Genomic DNA, 16,500 nt, shown 5'->3' on the forward strand with positions numbered 1-16,500 from the left:
TTTTGTTCACAAAATGAACACGTATTGAATTGAGACCTCTTATTCCACCCTCACCAGAGCATATGGCGTTTTAAGAGCAGACTACACACTTTATTAGTAAAGCGTTACCTATTGAGAAGGCTCCCTTCCAGCTTGCCTAAGGTAAGGCAGCAAAAAACAAGCCCCTGGGAAATGCCTTTTAGGGACAATACACTAAAAGTCGGTAGAGTACTTAATAGCAGCTTGGAACATACACAGACATATAATGTTAAAGGGGGAAGCACAAAGAGGAAAGATTCTAAGTTTTTTTTAATTTATTTATTTATTAAATATTTCTGTCTTTATTCAGTTGATAACCAGCTTTGAAACAGCTGCAGCGTCCTGGTTGGCATGATGTAAGCTCATCTTCACTTCGAAATGCTAGGCACTTCAGAGTTCTGAATATGTGAGCTGTTGCAGGTATTCGCGCGCGTGCGCACACACACACACACACACACACACACACACACACGCACAAGCCACTTTGACCATTGGCAACGTTCTCTTGGCTTCCTCAGGCTTGAGACAAGTGTTTTCACCCACTCTGCCTTTCCCCAGTGCCGTCTCCTCGTACACCCGTAACCATCTGGCATAGGGTGGAACCACGGTTTCGCAGAAGAGCAAGGAGGAGGCAGGATGGAGTACCATCTTCCCTAATTGCTATTCAAAGGAGACAATCAAAAGGATGAAACAAATTAAATTAGCAAAGAAGCAAGAGCATCCCAATGAACTGGCCAAGGTAATCAACTTGGAAAATTAGTTATTAAACCTCCACAATGCTCGTTTTCATAACTTTGTGTGTATGCTTACGAGATGCTACCCATCCCCATTGAGATGGCTGGGACTAAGGAGTTCAGTTCTGGGAGACCAGTCATTCGCAATTGGTCTCGATGAAGTTGGAACTGAGGTATTTTGTGGTGTTTTGTTTTGTTTTAATGTCCTAGTTCATTATCGCTCATTTCGATCTTGGAGCGTTCTGACTGGAGCTAGGAACTATGTGAAGAAGCAAAAAAAAAATGGCTGAGATCTGAGATCCTTTGCTTTAGCCTCATTTCCTGCTGCAGGCCTGAGGGTATAAATTTTTATTATTATGATTATTGTTATGAATCTTCATTCCAAATGCCTGAATTTTCATTCTATGTAGACTATCTTTGACAAATATTTATAAAATTTTAAATAATCTCTTTTCGATTTTATTCATTTATTTATTTGGTTTGTCAAGAAGGGGTTTCTCTGTAGGTTTGGAGCCTGCCCTGGAACTCACTTTTGTCCACCAGGCTGGCTTCAGACTCACAGAGATCTACCTGCCTTTTTTGGTCTAGGGTTTCACTTCCAGTATTTTCTGTGGGTCTGTTTAGGTGGACATGAGTCCTTTTAGCCTGTCTCTATCATGGAAAACTATGGCAGACGGCAGGCTTGGCGGGGTAAAGAAATTCAGATTGGCATCCATGGGTCTTTCAGAACTTGGAGTGCACTCCTCAGGGGTCTTCTGGCTCTTACAGCCTCCACTGAGAAGCATTCCATGACTCTGATGGTTCACCTTTGCATGTGACTTGTGATTTTCTTCTTGCAGTTTTCAACAATTATCCTTTGTTTCTTTGTGTTTTTAATGTTTTAGTCATAATATGCCATGGGGAGTTCCTTTCCGAATCTGTTTGGTGTTCTGCGTGCTTTTTGTATCTGTATAGGTAGGTCTCCACATAATTTAAGGACATTTTCTATGATGCTATTGAAGATCTGGTCCATACTATTGTCCTAGAGTTCTTCTCCTTCATCTGTGCCTGTAGTTCATAGGTTTGGTCTTTTCTTGGTGTCCTAAATTTTCTGCACACACCTTTCATATGTTTTTTTTTTAATTTTTTCATGTTCTTTGCTTGAGTGGTCCAATTCTTCTACTTTAAATTCAAGTTCTGATATTCTGTCTTCTCCTTGATCCATCCTACTTGAAAGACTTTCTCCTGAATTTTCTAACTGAGTTACTAGGTTTTCAATCCAGCTTCATTTCAGTTTGCTTTTTTTCCCCAGTATTTCTATCTCTTGACTGAATTAAGATTTCAGATGCTCCTGAACTGGCCTTTCGCTATACTTGCATTAGTGATTAGCCTCATTGCCATCAAAGAATCTACATCCAGTAACTGATGAAAGCAGACACAGTGATCCACAGTTCAAGCACTGGGCTGAGCTCCTGGAGCTTAGCTGAAGAAAGGGAGGAGGGATCATATGAGTAAGGGGGGGTCAAGATCATGATTGGGAAAACCACAGAGACAGCTGATCCGAGCTAGTGGGAGCTCAGGGACTCTGGACTGATAGCTGGGGATCCTGCATGGGACTGAACTAAACCCTCTGAATGGGAGTGACAGTTATGTAGCTTGGCAGGGGAAGCTGGCAGTGGGACCAGGACTTATCCTGGGTGCATGAACTGGCTTTTTGGAGCCCATTCCTTATGGTGGGATATCTTGCACAGTCTGGATACAGTGGGGAGGGGTTCGATCCTACCTCAACTTGGTATAGCAGACTTGTTGACTCCCCATCTCCTGTAGAGGTGAGTGTTCCAAAGTCTCTCACTCTCTACACGTTGTCCAACCATGAACCCCTAGTTTTGTTCCCACCTGCTCCTTCTCTGTTGACGGCTGAGTGAGGCGATGATCTATGAGAACAGCAGAATGTCATTAGGAGTCATTGGAAGGTAGCTATTATCACTCGAGAAAATGGGCTGCAGAAATTGGAAACTCCTGCTTCTAAACACAGTTTGAGAACGTGTCTGTGCATAACCTGAGCACTTGTCTGTCTACATAGCCAGATTCTCCATTTTGCCCAGCTCAGTTCACCATATAAAACTATAAGCATTCAGATGACAACCTCTCTTCAGGTTGGTTTTCTGTTATTCTAAGCCCTTATATTTCATGTTCTGTGAAAATACAGTTTCAAGAAGCAGTCTGCTCATCAAACTCATGTACCGTAATTGTGTTGAGTATATAATGACTTGCCGTGTTAGCAATGTAAGCCCAAGGTTAATTTAATGTGAGTATTTGAAATTTATTTTTTTTTCCTGGCTCAGTGAATTTAAACATTTCTCCCACTTGATTTTTTCTTCTGTTTTCAGTCAGAGTTTCAACAAATTTATTTACAAGATGAATTTGCCATCCCAGTTTCTAAACAGAAGCTGTTCAGCATGAGTCAGGCTTTCGTATCCCTGGGAATCCTGAGCCCTGCTTACCTCACTGGGAAATGCTAGCTGATGCCGCTATTACAAGTCAGTCAGCTAACCCATGGTTTTGCTTTCACTCTAAAATTAATTTTGAGCAGTTGTGCAAGCCATTTTCTATGAGAGCTTGCAGAGAGGAAAATCAAAGAAAAGCTAAAAAGCAAAACAAAACACTTGCAAATCGAGGTCTAGATAATAAACCAGTCCCATTAAATTAATGTTTTTAATCCAAAAACGATTAGTTTTCCTGTGATTGAGACATGCACAGATGAGCATATTCTGAGTACAGCAGATTATTGTCAGGAACCTAGAATAGCATCGCAGATCAACCCATAACAGTCTCTCAGTAGATCATGAATACTGTTACTTGAAATAGCGTAATTAGTGTATAAAGTTTTTCAGAAGGAAAATTCCCTGAATATTTGTGGAAAATGAAGGCAAAGAACACTACAAATTAAAGTGAAATAAAAGGAGTTTATTTCCAAACCATAACGTAGAATCATCTATTTTGAATGTTGCTAGCAAAGAATGCATTCTTGATTAGGCTTTGTTGACAGGCAAAATGGGGAGTGTATTTCCAGTCCTCAAGTCTCTAAGAGTCTAAAAATCAAAATTTGAGCTACATAAAATAGATTAGCCCAATTTCCCTCCCCATTACCCAAAAAACAATACATAACAGAACAAAACTAAACACATACATGAGAATTCATCATTTCCAAGGTAGTCTCAACACACACACACACACACACACACACACACACACACGGTGGGGGAGAGAGAGGGAGGGAAAGAAAGAACAGATCATCTTGACAATAGATGTTTAAAAGTAAGTCATGTATAGGAGCAAAGTCCTAAAACCTCTCTATAAGACACCCGCCAATGCCACTGATGACAAAGAAAGCAGAAAACAACAGAAGGAATTTTAAGATAAAGGACCAAAACCAGCGTAATCCGGGGAGAGGAGCAGGTGAGATTCCCTGGTAGAACTAGGTTCTGTGTGAACAGAAGTACTTCTAGAGGGAGCAGTCCCAACCGGTGCAGCCATCAAACTCGCTCTGTAAGTGAAAACCAGGACACCAGCAATCAGTTCTCCCCTTCATCACTGGTCAACTGCATGGTCTCAGTTATTAAATATTCTGTATTTGTTTCCCTGGCTATGCAATGAGAGCAGTTAGTACACACCGTCCGCTTGTCTACGCAAATCTAAGAACTGGAAAGCTGTGACGGTCCTGCCACTCGCAACGCAACGGATGATACAGTTTAAAGAGCCCATCCACTGCCCTTTTGTAAGCAGCTGCTGCCCGGCCTCTTTCAGCTGTTTGCTATACTGCAGGCAGGCTTGCCGCCTCCATGGAGAGGAGAGAGAAGGGCTTGCCTGTCGCATCTCACTGTTGGCCCTTACGGGCAACCTCTGCTTCAGGGCCCCCCGTTTCTTAGAACTGTTTCTGTTATCAGATTACCACCAAATACACGGCGGTATTGGTATCCCCCAGCAAATGTTACGTCTAATGAAAACATCACCGAAGGGTATTAAAAGGTAAGCCTGCCAGTGTCACATTTCCTCTAGAGTCTTATTCTGGGTCATTTACATAACTGCTACAGAATATTCAACATGCATCTTTAAATGTCACCATTTGCAGGGATTATTTGTATATTGCTCTTAATTAACTTTTACTTCAAAACCTAGTTGGCCAGAATACATTTTTTTTAGTACATTGAATCTCCTGGTCTCATTAGGCTCCCAGCTTGCTTTCCCCTAGATCAAAAGCAGGAAGAGGGGACTTGAAGAGGATTACCATACTAAATAAAATACACTTCTTCCCTGACTCCTCATTCTGTGTGTGCTGGGGGGAGGCGGGGGGGGGTGTCTAGCTCATACTGTAGAAGTAATGAATGCACAAAGTGTCTATTCTACAAATGATAATATACTCGGGGTACCGAGGTCACTTACATGTGAAGCCAACAACTGTGCTATTTAAAAACCGAACCCAGTTTCCTACTTACTTTGTACCCAGAGAATACAGACCAAATAACGACTATACTTTGACTCTCTCAAAAATTGCTGTATCAAAAAAAAAAGAAATGCTCTCCAAACATCTGCTTATAAAATTTGTCTTGCTCTTATTTTAAAGTGATAGAATTTACAAGCTAGCATTTATAGTAATAGATAAGACAGGCATGAGACTTCATGCCCTTAAGAAAATTAAATATGGGTGAAACACAGCAGCTAGAGAAACTTTATATATCTCATTCATTTTTATTTTTCCTTTATTTTTTATTTTATGTTTTTTTTTTGCCTGCTTGTATGTCTGTATACCATGTATGCAGTGCCCAGGAAGGCCAGAGGAGGGCATCGGGTCCCCTGAGATGAGTAACAGATGGTTGTGAGCCACCATGTGGGTGCTAGGAATCAAACTCAGGTCTTCTGGAAGAGCAGCCCTTGCCAGTGCCCTTAACCACTGAGCCATCTCTCCAGTCCCTTGTAGGTCATACATATTTGAAAAAAACTTTCAAACAATACTAAAGAATACAGCATAACAAAAGCATCTTATTTCCTAATGGCTCTTCAACTCACTCACACTCCTTGTTCATGGATATCCACTGGTCAGGATTTGGTATGCCAGCATTCTTAAAACATTTAGTGTCAGACACATACACCCATATGTATAAAAAATAAAACCAATTAAATTATATATGTGTGGGTGCACACATTCATGTCTTCATTTAATTTGGTCCTTTAGATGAATAGATTTTTAATTTCTCCCAAACACCACTAGACACATATTTAAATGTGTGTAGAGTACATATGCCTCGAGGTGAGATCACTTCTTCCAAAGGTAACACATCCTTAGTTTAGAATCTATGACCACATTTGCTTCTGAAAATAACTAAGAAAGTTAAACTCTCGCTCTGTGTTAACAAGGGGTAGTCCCCTAAACATCCACAGTGAACACCATGTCACCCCTTATCCTAAACAATGGGTAGTCCCCTAAACATCCACACTGAACACCATGTCACCCCCTACCCTCTACAATTATGAATGCGGTCTTCAGTCTATGACATTGGCAAAACACAGCGTGGGTTAATACATGCGCTTTATGAAAATAACCTTTAAATTAAATATATACAACCAGGAAAAGAATAGTATTTTAATCAAAATGTGATAATATACACAATCATGGTTGCCTTGAAAATATCCTTAGGGAAGTTGTAGAGTGACTAGTCTGTAATTTTTAAAGAATATTCATGTGCCATCAGGCTACAAGCACTAGCAAGCCACACTTGCTTCCGAAATATTCTAGAGTTCAACTTGTAAGCGCGAGGGAAAGTGGGAGGTGAGTCTGGAGACAGTTGAGAATTTAAGAGCCTCCAATAGCACACACCTGACATCACAGATTTTTGAAACAATATACATCGTAACAAGCTTTTTCTTATTTTGGATGTAGTTCCAGATAAGAATGTAAGCTATTTCATTACTGTACTAGTTCACATTGTAGCCATCGGTGTCACTAAACATGCGGTTTGAACGGAGACACAGAAACAGGTATCTAACCCTCTCTACAGTAACTATTAAAGATAATAATAATTTAGCCAAGCTCTACAATAACTATTTATAAAGCAAAAATTGTAACATTTGAGCAAATGGAAATGGCATTATGGCCAAGATAATGAAAAGATTAAATCTGTATCATCTTAATAGATATAGAAAAAGCAATTGTCTTATTCTGTGTTCAGTTACTGAGAAGAAACACCATGATCAAGGTTGCTCTTATAAAAAAAAGCACTTAATTGAGGCCAGCTTACGGTTTCAGAGGCTTAGTTCATTATCATCATGGCAGGGAGCACGACAACACATAGGTGGATATGGTGCTGGAGAAATAGCTGAAAGTTTGACATCCTGATTTGCAGGCAGCAGGGAGAGAAAGAAACTGGGCTGGTGTGGGCTTTTGAAACCTCAAAGCCCACCCCCAGAGACGTACTTCCTCCAAGGAGGTCATGCCTTTTAATCCTTCTAATTCTATCAAAGAGTTCAACTCCCTGGCAAACTAAGCATTTAAATCTATGAGCCTATGGGGCTATACTTACTTAAACCATCACAGCCATCCACAAAATTCAACTTCTTTTCCTGATGAAGCATTCTCAATCTGATTTTTCATATTTATCTCCCGTAGCTACTGGAGAGATAGCTTAAATGGAATAAAATACAAATCAATAGTTTCAGAGTAATCACTGATTTTAGCCAGGCTATTTGTTAGATAAACTATTTGTTAGAAAAGATTTTTTAAAAAGAAAAAAACTCACAGTGTTTAAAATTAATTTATTTATCTTAAATTCCAACTGCAGTTTCCCCTTCCTCCTCTCCTCCCATCCCCTTCCCCAACCTCACTCCTCCCAATCCATTCCCCCTCTGTTTCTGTTCAGAAAGGGGCAGACCTCCCATGGGTATCAACGAAGTATGACATATCAAGTTGCAGTAAGACTAAGCACCTCCCCTTGTATTAAGGCTGAGCAAGGCAACCCAGTATGAAGAATAGTTTCCCAAAGTCAATCCAAGGGTTAGGGAGGCCCTGCTCCTACTGCTAGGAGTCCCATAAGTAGACCAAGCCATACAACTGACACATAGATGCAGAATGCCTAGGTCAGTCCCAAGCAGGCTCCCTGGTTGTCAGTCAGACTCTGAGAGCTCTTATGAGCCCAAGTTTGTTGCTCCTATGGGTTTTCTTGTGGTGTCCTTGACCTCTCTGGCTTATACAATCCTTCCTCCCCTTCTTCTGCAGGATTCCCTGAACTTGGCCTATTGTTTGGCTGTGGGTCTCTGAATCTGTTTTCATCCATTACTGAATGAAGGCTCCCTGATGACAATTGGGGTAGTCACCAACCTATAAGTACAGTACAAAATCATTAGGCATCATTGCACTGACATTTGATTCCTGGTGTTTGCTCCTATCCTAGGTCTCTTTCAGTCACCACTTTCAGTATTCGCCCTCTCTATCTACCCCTCAACAAGATCCCTCCTATTCACATCCTCACCACCCCAGTCAACCCTCAAGATCTTTTCTATTCCCCCTTCCCAGGGAGACCAACATGCGCCCCCTTAGGCCCTCCTTGTTACCCAACCTCTCTGCGTCTGTAGATTGTAGCATGGTTGTCCTTTATGTTACAGCTAATATACCATGGATTATCTCACTCAAGATAACTTTTTTCTAGCTCCATCCATTTGCCTCCAAATTCCATGATGTATTGTTTTTAATAGCTAAGTAATACTCCATTGTATAAATGTACCATATTTTCTTTATCCATTTTTTGGTTAAGTGAAATCTAGGTTGTTTCCAGGTTCTGGCTATTACGAATAAAGCTGCTCTGAACATAGGTGAGCAAGCATCCTTGTGGTATGATTGAGCATCCTTTAGGTATATGTCCAGAAGTGGTATTTCTGGGTCTTGAGTTAGATCAAGTCCCAATTTTCCGAGAAACCACCATATTAATTTCCAAAGTGGCTTTGCAAGATTGCACTCTGACCAGCAATGCATGAGTGTTCCCCTTACTCTACATCCTCTCCAGCATAAATTGCCATTTATGTTATGGACCTTAGCCGTTCTGACAGGTTTAAGATGGAATCTCAAAGTCATTTTGATTTGCATTTCCCTGAAGGCTAAGGATGTTGAACATTTCTTTAAGTGTTTCTTGGCCATTGAAATTATTCTATTGAGAATTCTCTGCTTAAATCTGTACCCCATTTTTAACTGGATCATTTAGTTTTTTGATGTATGGTTTCTTGAGTTCTTTCTTTATCTTGAAAAACAGCTCTCTGTCAGATATGGCATTGGTGAAGATCTTTTCCCATTCTGTAGGATGCCGTTTTTATCCTATTGATAGTGTCCTTTGCCTTACAGAAGCATTTTGGTTTCATGAGGTTCCATTTATTAATTATCAATATTAGTGTGTGTGCTACTGCTTAAGCAATGTTATCAACGTGTGTATATATGTGTGTGTTTATATATATGTACATATATATGTATATATGTGTGTATGCATGTTTGAACTGAGTAGTTGATATGTATGTATAAACTATTTGTCATATGCATATATAAGTAACACATGGAATATAAAAAGTAAATGCTCATCCATTCCCTTGATCAAGGAAAAAGATGGCCTAGGGGCTCTACCAGCCTTACAGAGAGAGTTTTGTATGATGGCCATGGTCTCATCAGATTCTTCTAGACTGATGCCAATTCACAGAATTTATGACCAAATGCCATGACCTGATTCCTGAGCCATTGGACCACTTTCTGAGTCTAAACCTGTTGAAGCAGCTCTACACAGACAGTGCTCACTCGCTTATAAACATTCTCCCTTGAGAAACTGTCAAGAGCTTGGTTAACATGACTTTTTCCCCCAAGAAACTGAACCACAATCAGTGCACTAACCAAGCCCTGGGAATGAATCAGACCTTAATACACATATATACAACATTTGATTTTTGTGGGGAATGGATTTAAACCTTTTTTAAAGTTTTTACCATAAGAGTGTTTCTCCAACTTATTAAGATCTTAGTGAGCATCCTCTAAAGAGAACATTCTAATCAAATTTCATTTCCTTGACTGTTTTGTATCTAATTACTTGTTTTGTTGAAGTTTTAGACACTATCTTTTAGGGTACTTAATTGGAAAATTCAAAAAAAATAGAATAATCATCCTTGCTTCAAAGAAGGTTTAAAAGAGCATAGAGTCATTTATCTGTGATACGGATCAAAAATTATTAGAAACAGGCAGTTGAAAAGATGCAAAACAAAAGCAATTTTTAGAGTCTCCTGATGTAGGTCTCTTTATAATGTTAAAACAATATAATTACAAACACGTATTTCAAATTAATGTTTAATAATTTTTAAAACTCGTATCTATGTTTCTACAATAGCAAGTAGGAAAAGCTGATTATAGCCAAGATTGCAAAAATAATTCAGAATTTATTTCACAGATCCCAAATCAGATGTTTGTAGCACGATTAAAAACCCAGAGACAGACATTGGGGTTCAACCTGAAGGTCAGAACCAGCCACTGGCTCTTACCTCTACCTCAGCCCGAAATGGCGATCCTGCCTCCAGGAATCTCAGAATGAGACTGAGACTGAGAGCTGTCTCCTCCCATCTTATACTCCTCTCTAGGACTGGGATTAAAGGTGTGCACCACTACCACCTGGTTTCTATGGCAAATTAGTGTGGTTACTGGGACTAAAGGTGTGTGTCACCACTGCCTGGTCTGTAAGGCTGCCAGTGGGCCTGTTTTACTCTCTGATCTTCAGGAAGGTTTTATTTATTAAAATACAAAAATGAAACACCTCGATTCAACAAATGGTTCGATTCAATCTGATGCTGGAAGCCCTGAGGTTCCTGGAAAGCCAACAGTATCTCTTCCACAATGAAAGCTTGGAAATGCTGGTTCTACGATCAGTGAAGGACTCAGCTCCAGCAACAGCAGGTGAATCAACTCCAATGGTAAGAGAAAGCCAAACAAGCAAAAGGTGAGATAACCTTCCCTCTGAAATACACTTTGTTTTTAGATTGATACCTGAAGGTGTTGCCCACAATTGGGGTGGGTCTTCCCAAATACATCCAAGCAGTCAGGACAGCTCTCCAGGTACATCACCCTACTCAGGTGCTCCTAACGTGTGGCACATTGCCGTTGGAACAACCATAATAAAAAATATAGGTAGAACTCAGTGGTTACTGAAGTCCTTCCATCAAGGACCACTTCACTGGTGTACATCAACTCTTGAGTGGGGGTTTTGGGGAGACAGCTCAGTGTTTAGAGGGCTTGTGGCACAAATATGAGGACAAGAGTTCAGATCCCCAAGTCCCACACAAATGCTGTAATCCCAGACATGGAAAGCAGAGGCCAGGGATCCCGGTAGAAGTTGGCTAGCTAGACTAACCACATCCACAGCTCTGGATTTGATTAGAAGATCCTGTCTCATTGAATAAAGAGTAAATCTTATCAGGGATGATTGCTGACGTCAAGGTTCCTCATGCATTTGTAATGCTTACACACACCACAAACATACACACAACACACATACATACACACACATAAAAAGCACACACATACATATGCACACAACACATACATGCACACACCACACACATACACAAACATATACATATACACCACACACATACATACACATGAAAAGCACACACATACACATGCACACAACATATACATGCACATACCACACACGTATACAAACATACACACACACAAATACACACACATGCAAACACACACATACACATATGCACACACCACACACATATATTCAAGCATACACATACACTCACAAATACCACACACATGCAATCACACACACACATATATCACACACATACATACACATGCAAACACACAAATACACACACCACACACATACACCACACATACAAATACACATACATACATACATACATACATGAAACTAGATTTTAAAAAATAAAATACTTGCATGAGCTAAATCCATGAATAATTGATGTCACTAATTAATTAAATGATAATGAAGCAACTTCTATAGAGGAAAAGTAAAGGAAAAATTAGCACTGTTGTGTAATACCCCAAGGAGCTTTATTTAACCTTTCACAAAAAAAAAATGTTTTATTCAAAAGTCAAGTGCCATACAGCATTGCAAATGCTAGTGTTAAGAAAAGTCAGCCTGCTGCCCACCTTGGGAAGGGAAGCTGGCTGTAGTGTGTAGTGACAGTCTTCATACAGACATCTTCTCGCCATGCAAACCCCTCCATGCAACTCTAACTTCACATGCTCTCCACAAATCAAGTTCTATAATTCCCCACTGCTGCTCCAAGAAGCAATAGTTTAAACATGAAATCACTAAATGAGACTTATATAATTTAACTGAAAATTTACCTTAAATTGTTTCATATTTTATGTAAAAGTGCATGGTTCCACCCTTAACTTCCACAGGATTTTCTGCAAAGTATTTGATGATACTCATATAAGACAGTATAAAGGGAACTTTGGTTATATTTCCTAACATTTAAAACAGTGACAAATTTGACCAACCAGTGATGTGAGAGTCCCCTCTGTGTGCTGTGATTACCATTAATGAATAAAGAAACTGCCTTGGCCTGTTGATAGGGCAGAACTTAGGTAGGTGGGGAAAACTGGACTGAATGCTGGGACAAAGGAGGCAGAGTGAGTCAGACATCCCGAATCTTTGCCGGTAAGCCACTGCCATGTGGCAATATACAGATTACTAGAAATGGGTTAAATTAATATAAGAGTTAGCCAATAAGAAGCCAGAGCTAATGGGCCAAATAGTGTTTTAATTAATACAATTTCTGTGTGATTATTTTGGTTGTGAGCAGCCTCCTCTTACAAACCAGTATAAACATAGGAGGAAAGAATAGTTGAAGCATACAAAGATTATATACATATGTAGGCAAGACATGTAAATCTTTGAACAAGCAAAGCAATGTGATTTGTCAGTGTAGCAAGATTATAAGTGACTGGATGATTAACTTACTAATGTATTTGTGCATGGTTTTATTGTGAAGTAATACTCATGGGTAAATAAACACGAGGCAGCGGGTAAAGAGAATGTGGTATTCAAGACTATTGAGAAGTACAATGTCTTTTCTTTCTGAATTAAGTGTAGACTCCTACATCTCTGCTGCACAAAGGGATGTTTGCTTGTTTTAACGCATTATGTCTCCTAGAATATTGTGAGTCCCAAAAGTTGGTGTGTTTAAGAGGCAGCGCATGCTTCCTCCTGCCTTTCTTTCCCTCTTCTGTGGCGATGGGAGCCTGGTTCCAGCATTATGATGATAACAACACTAATTTTGCAGCCTCCAGTTCGTGAATGCAAACTTCAGGTGGGAGCATGCCTTCACTGCGTAAACACGAAGTTGTAGGCTTGTCTGTTACCACCGTATATCTTACATTCTATGACCAACGGATATATGATAAAACAAAAGCAATCCAACCAAGAGCATTTGAATAAAGAGAATTCAGGATAGAGGTTACTTTCAAGTCACCAAAAGACATCAAGTCAAAACTGGAACCAAGTCCTCACCCACAATTCTTTTCATTTAAGCCTAATTGGTTTGCTATAAGCATACACGCATATATGTATGTGTGTGTGTGTGTGTGTGTGTGTGTGTGTGTGTGTGTGTATGAATATGTATTCCAGATGAGAAACATGATTTTAAATTTACACTTCTCTGTTTGGAATAAAAGAATGTCATGTGCATAAATGCATTTTTAAACCAGAATACTAGGAAAAACGTCAGTCTTAACCAGAGTGGGTAGTAAACTTCCCTCCCACTAAATAAGTTTCTTAAGTATTCTTAGGAAGAATGGTCTTAATATTTACTCTTTGGAAGGAAGTTCTACTCTGTCATATGACTTAACTGGGCACAATTTTCCTAAGCCTCTTAAACAATAACAATAGAAAATGCTTCATATTTTGAAATGAAAATCCTTTCTAAAAAAAGATTACTTCAATATTCTTTTAAAATTAAAAGAAAAGAAAAATTTTCTGTGTTTAAAATGTGAGAATAAAGTAATTTAGATTCAAGTTTGTCAAAGAATAACATTAAATCCATATTATAGGCCTGAGTTACCAGGAAATATCAGTATTTAGAATAATTTGTGGCTAAGCATGGGTCTATAGAACACACTTCAATCCAGGAACAAGAACATTCATTTATGAAAGTCAAAAGTGCCTTATCCACTATACCTTCCCAGCTCAAACGAGAGAACATGCTTTGAAATTTCCTTACCAATCATTAAGACATTTTCTCAAATTACACATGAAACCAGCAGGGGAATGCAATCCAGTTTGACACACCAGTGTGCCAGATCAAGAGCTGGCACGCCGGGAAATGAAGAGGGAGGGAAGAGGCTAACAGGTCTCCCACGCTGCAAGGTTATTCACATTTAGGTCAAGCCTAAGTCATTGAAAGAAAAAGCAAAGATGAGAAATTAAATAGACATATTAAGCATGGGGAAAATCCTTGCTGGTTGCCTATATTATCTCCTATCTCAAATTTTAATCTCTGAACAGCTATAAAGAATATGAACAGACTGAATTGATTTTACATCCTGTAGTCTAACAAGGCTCTAGGATGCACGGCATGAGGACAACTGTTGACCACTCATAAAAGCGTTTTAAAGACAAAATTACATTCAAACACAGGGGCCCGCCGGGCGATGGTGGCGCACGCCTTTAATCCCAGCACTCGGGAGGCAGAGGCAGGCGGATCTCTGTGAGTTCGAGACCAGCCTGGTCTACAGAGCTAGTTCCAGGACGGGCTCCAAAGCCACAGAGAAACCCTGTCTCGAAAAACCAAAAAAAAAAAAAAACACAGGGGCCCTAGAGGTAGGCAATGTCATCTCAAACATTCACAGCAGCATATTGTGTCAGGTAGGATATCTCTAGAAAATATTTTTCCAATTTGGAGCCAGAGAACATTGTGACTGGATAATTGGCTGTCTTATGCATGCACCGTCGTATATATGTTCTTTACACTGAGAGCAATTTGGAGGAGAAAGTATCCTAGGCAGATGTTTGCCCCAAGAGCACGTGATACCATCCACATTTTCCACAGCTAAACCCTTACAAAATGAGAGTCAGACAGAAGGACCCAAATGTGAAGAGCATTCATTAAAAGACGTAAATAGGAAAAATCTCGCGGTTTTGTTCCAATCTTCTTTATAATGCTGAAAACATGAAAGACCCCTGCCGCACAGACACCAAGATCCTCGGTGCCCAAACACTGTTGGTGACATTTTAAATTCATGTCTGTTTTCATTCTTATAACCATAAACTCCCTGCCAGCCTCAGAAACCAGCCGAGCACAATCTATCAGCCCTGAGGTGAAACATCAGCCCAGAGCTCACTTTGATCTCTTTTCAACACATCAACACAAAAGTACTCATGATATGAGTAATAAAAATGTGGTGGTCAAACGGCAAAGGTGGGGGAGGCTGCCACAGCATGGAGCGCCATCTCTCCTAACACTACTAGCTGTGGTCCAGATTGAGGTCAAATATACCAGCCACACTACTACCCAAACAATCAAGAAGAAATCAGACCTACTACAGAAAAGAGCTGCTAATTGTTTCGTTGATGTCAGTTCTTTGCCAAGCCAAAGCTGGATCTCAACACCATCTCCTGGGAGAGTATTCCTGACCATACGTCTAAAGGCTTTGCCATCCTTTTTATCAGAGTATTAAGTGACATAAATATCAAAAGCTGGTGGACAACAAGGAAGTGACCAGTGAAGAGAATCTAGTTGTCTTTTGCAACAGAGAGGCACTTTCCCTAAGCAGCCAATCATCCGTGATAGCAAAAAGACAGAATCAATGTATACACCAAAATGTGTTCACTTTCTACCTGAATCAAGAAAAGTTAGCATCAGTTCCAGGGATCAAGACATGATGTATTTATTACAGACAAGGGCACATCATTAAAGAGCAACAGGCTTTGAGAAGCCACCTAAAGGGCATCCAGAAGTCTGCGGACTGTGGAGGCCTGGCGTCCTTATTTCTGTGTGGCCCAACACGTGCTGACCAGGTCCCAGTGACTACAGCACAGTTCAAAGTTTGGAGGACGCTGTAGACGGGCAGAGATGGGCTAGGGACCCTGGTCTTTGTTAACGTTTATTTCATTAGTGCTAATTGCCTCATTATTATAAACATTATTATATTCATATTTGTTTCATCTCAAGCTAATTTAATTGATAGAATTCTGTGTCCTTGCTATTATCTGATACAATTAGCTCTCATTAGTTCGCATTTCACTCATTTCCCCCCCGTCTGATTGCACTACACACTGACGCGCACTAATAGCAATATGTAATGCAATCAGTCAGAAGGGGAACGCGGGTACAGTAGATCTGCACCACCACGCTCATCACTCTGATTGTCTGCAAAGCACCAATGCTCTTCCTACGGCTTCTGTAAATTTTAATACTGCGAAATTTGGCGTTAATAATAAAAACCTTCCTACACTTTTTGACGCATTGATTAATCATCATTTAAGTCATTAGTAGAACAGATTATTAATAGATTTTGAAAGACAAACTGTCATTTGCTCCTGCAGCCTTTAAATCAGAAAGAACGAAAACTCTGATTATTTATTTCTTTGGTCTTCGTCGGAACCACGCTTTTCTTTTGCTCTCCGCAGGCTTTCCCTTCTGTTTCTTCATTGTTAGGATCCTTCTGCAACCGTGCAGAGAGCTTCGGGGGAGCAAGAACCCACAGCTG

General features: G+C 40.0%; 1 long non-coding RNA gene across 1 annotated transcript; it reads right to left on the reverse strand.

Moving 5' to 3' along the window:
• Window positions 1-4,096: 4,096 nt before the first annotated feature.
• Window positions 4,097-14,091, reverse strand: LOC121452552. Its single transcript, XR_005974854.1, has 3 exons — window positions 14,013-14,091; window positions 7,310-7,410; window positions 4,097-4,278 (listed from the first exon to the last, which is right to left on the reverse strand). It is a non-coding gene; the product is annotated as an uncharacterized LOC121452552 (long non-coding RNA).
• Window positions 14,092-16,500: the final 2,409 nt, after the last annotated feature.

This window comes from Microtus oregoni, unplaced genomic scaffold (genome assembly GCF_018167655.1).
Source record: "Microtus oregoni isolate MIOR12 unplaced genomic scaffold, Mior012 000009F_ref0000495, whole genome shotgun sequence".
NCBI classification, from domain to species: domain Eukaryota; kingdom Metazoa; phylum Chordata; class Mammalia; order Rodentia; family Cricetidae; genus Microtus; species Microtus oregoni.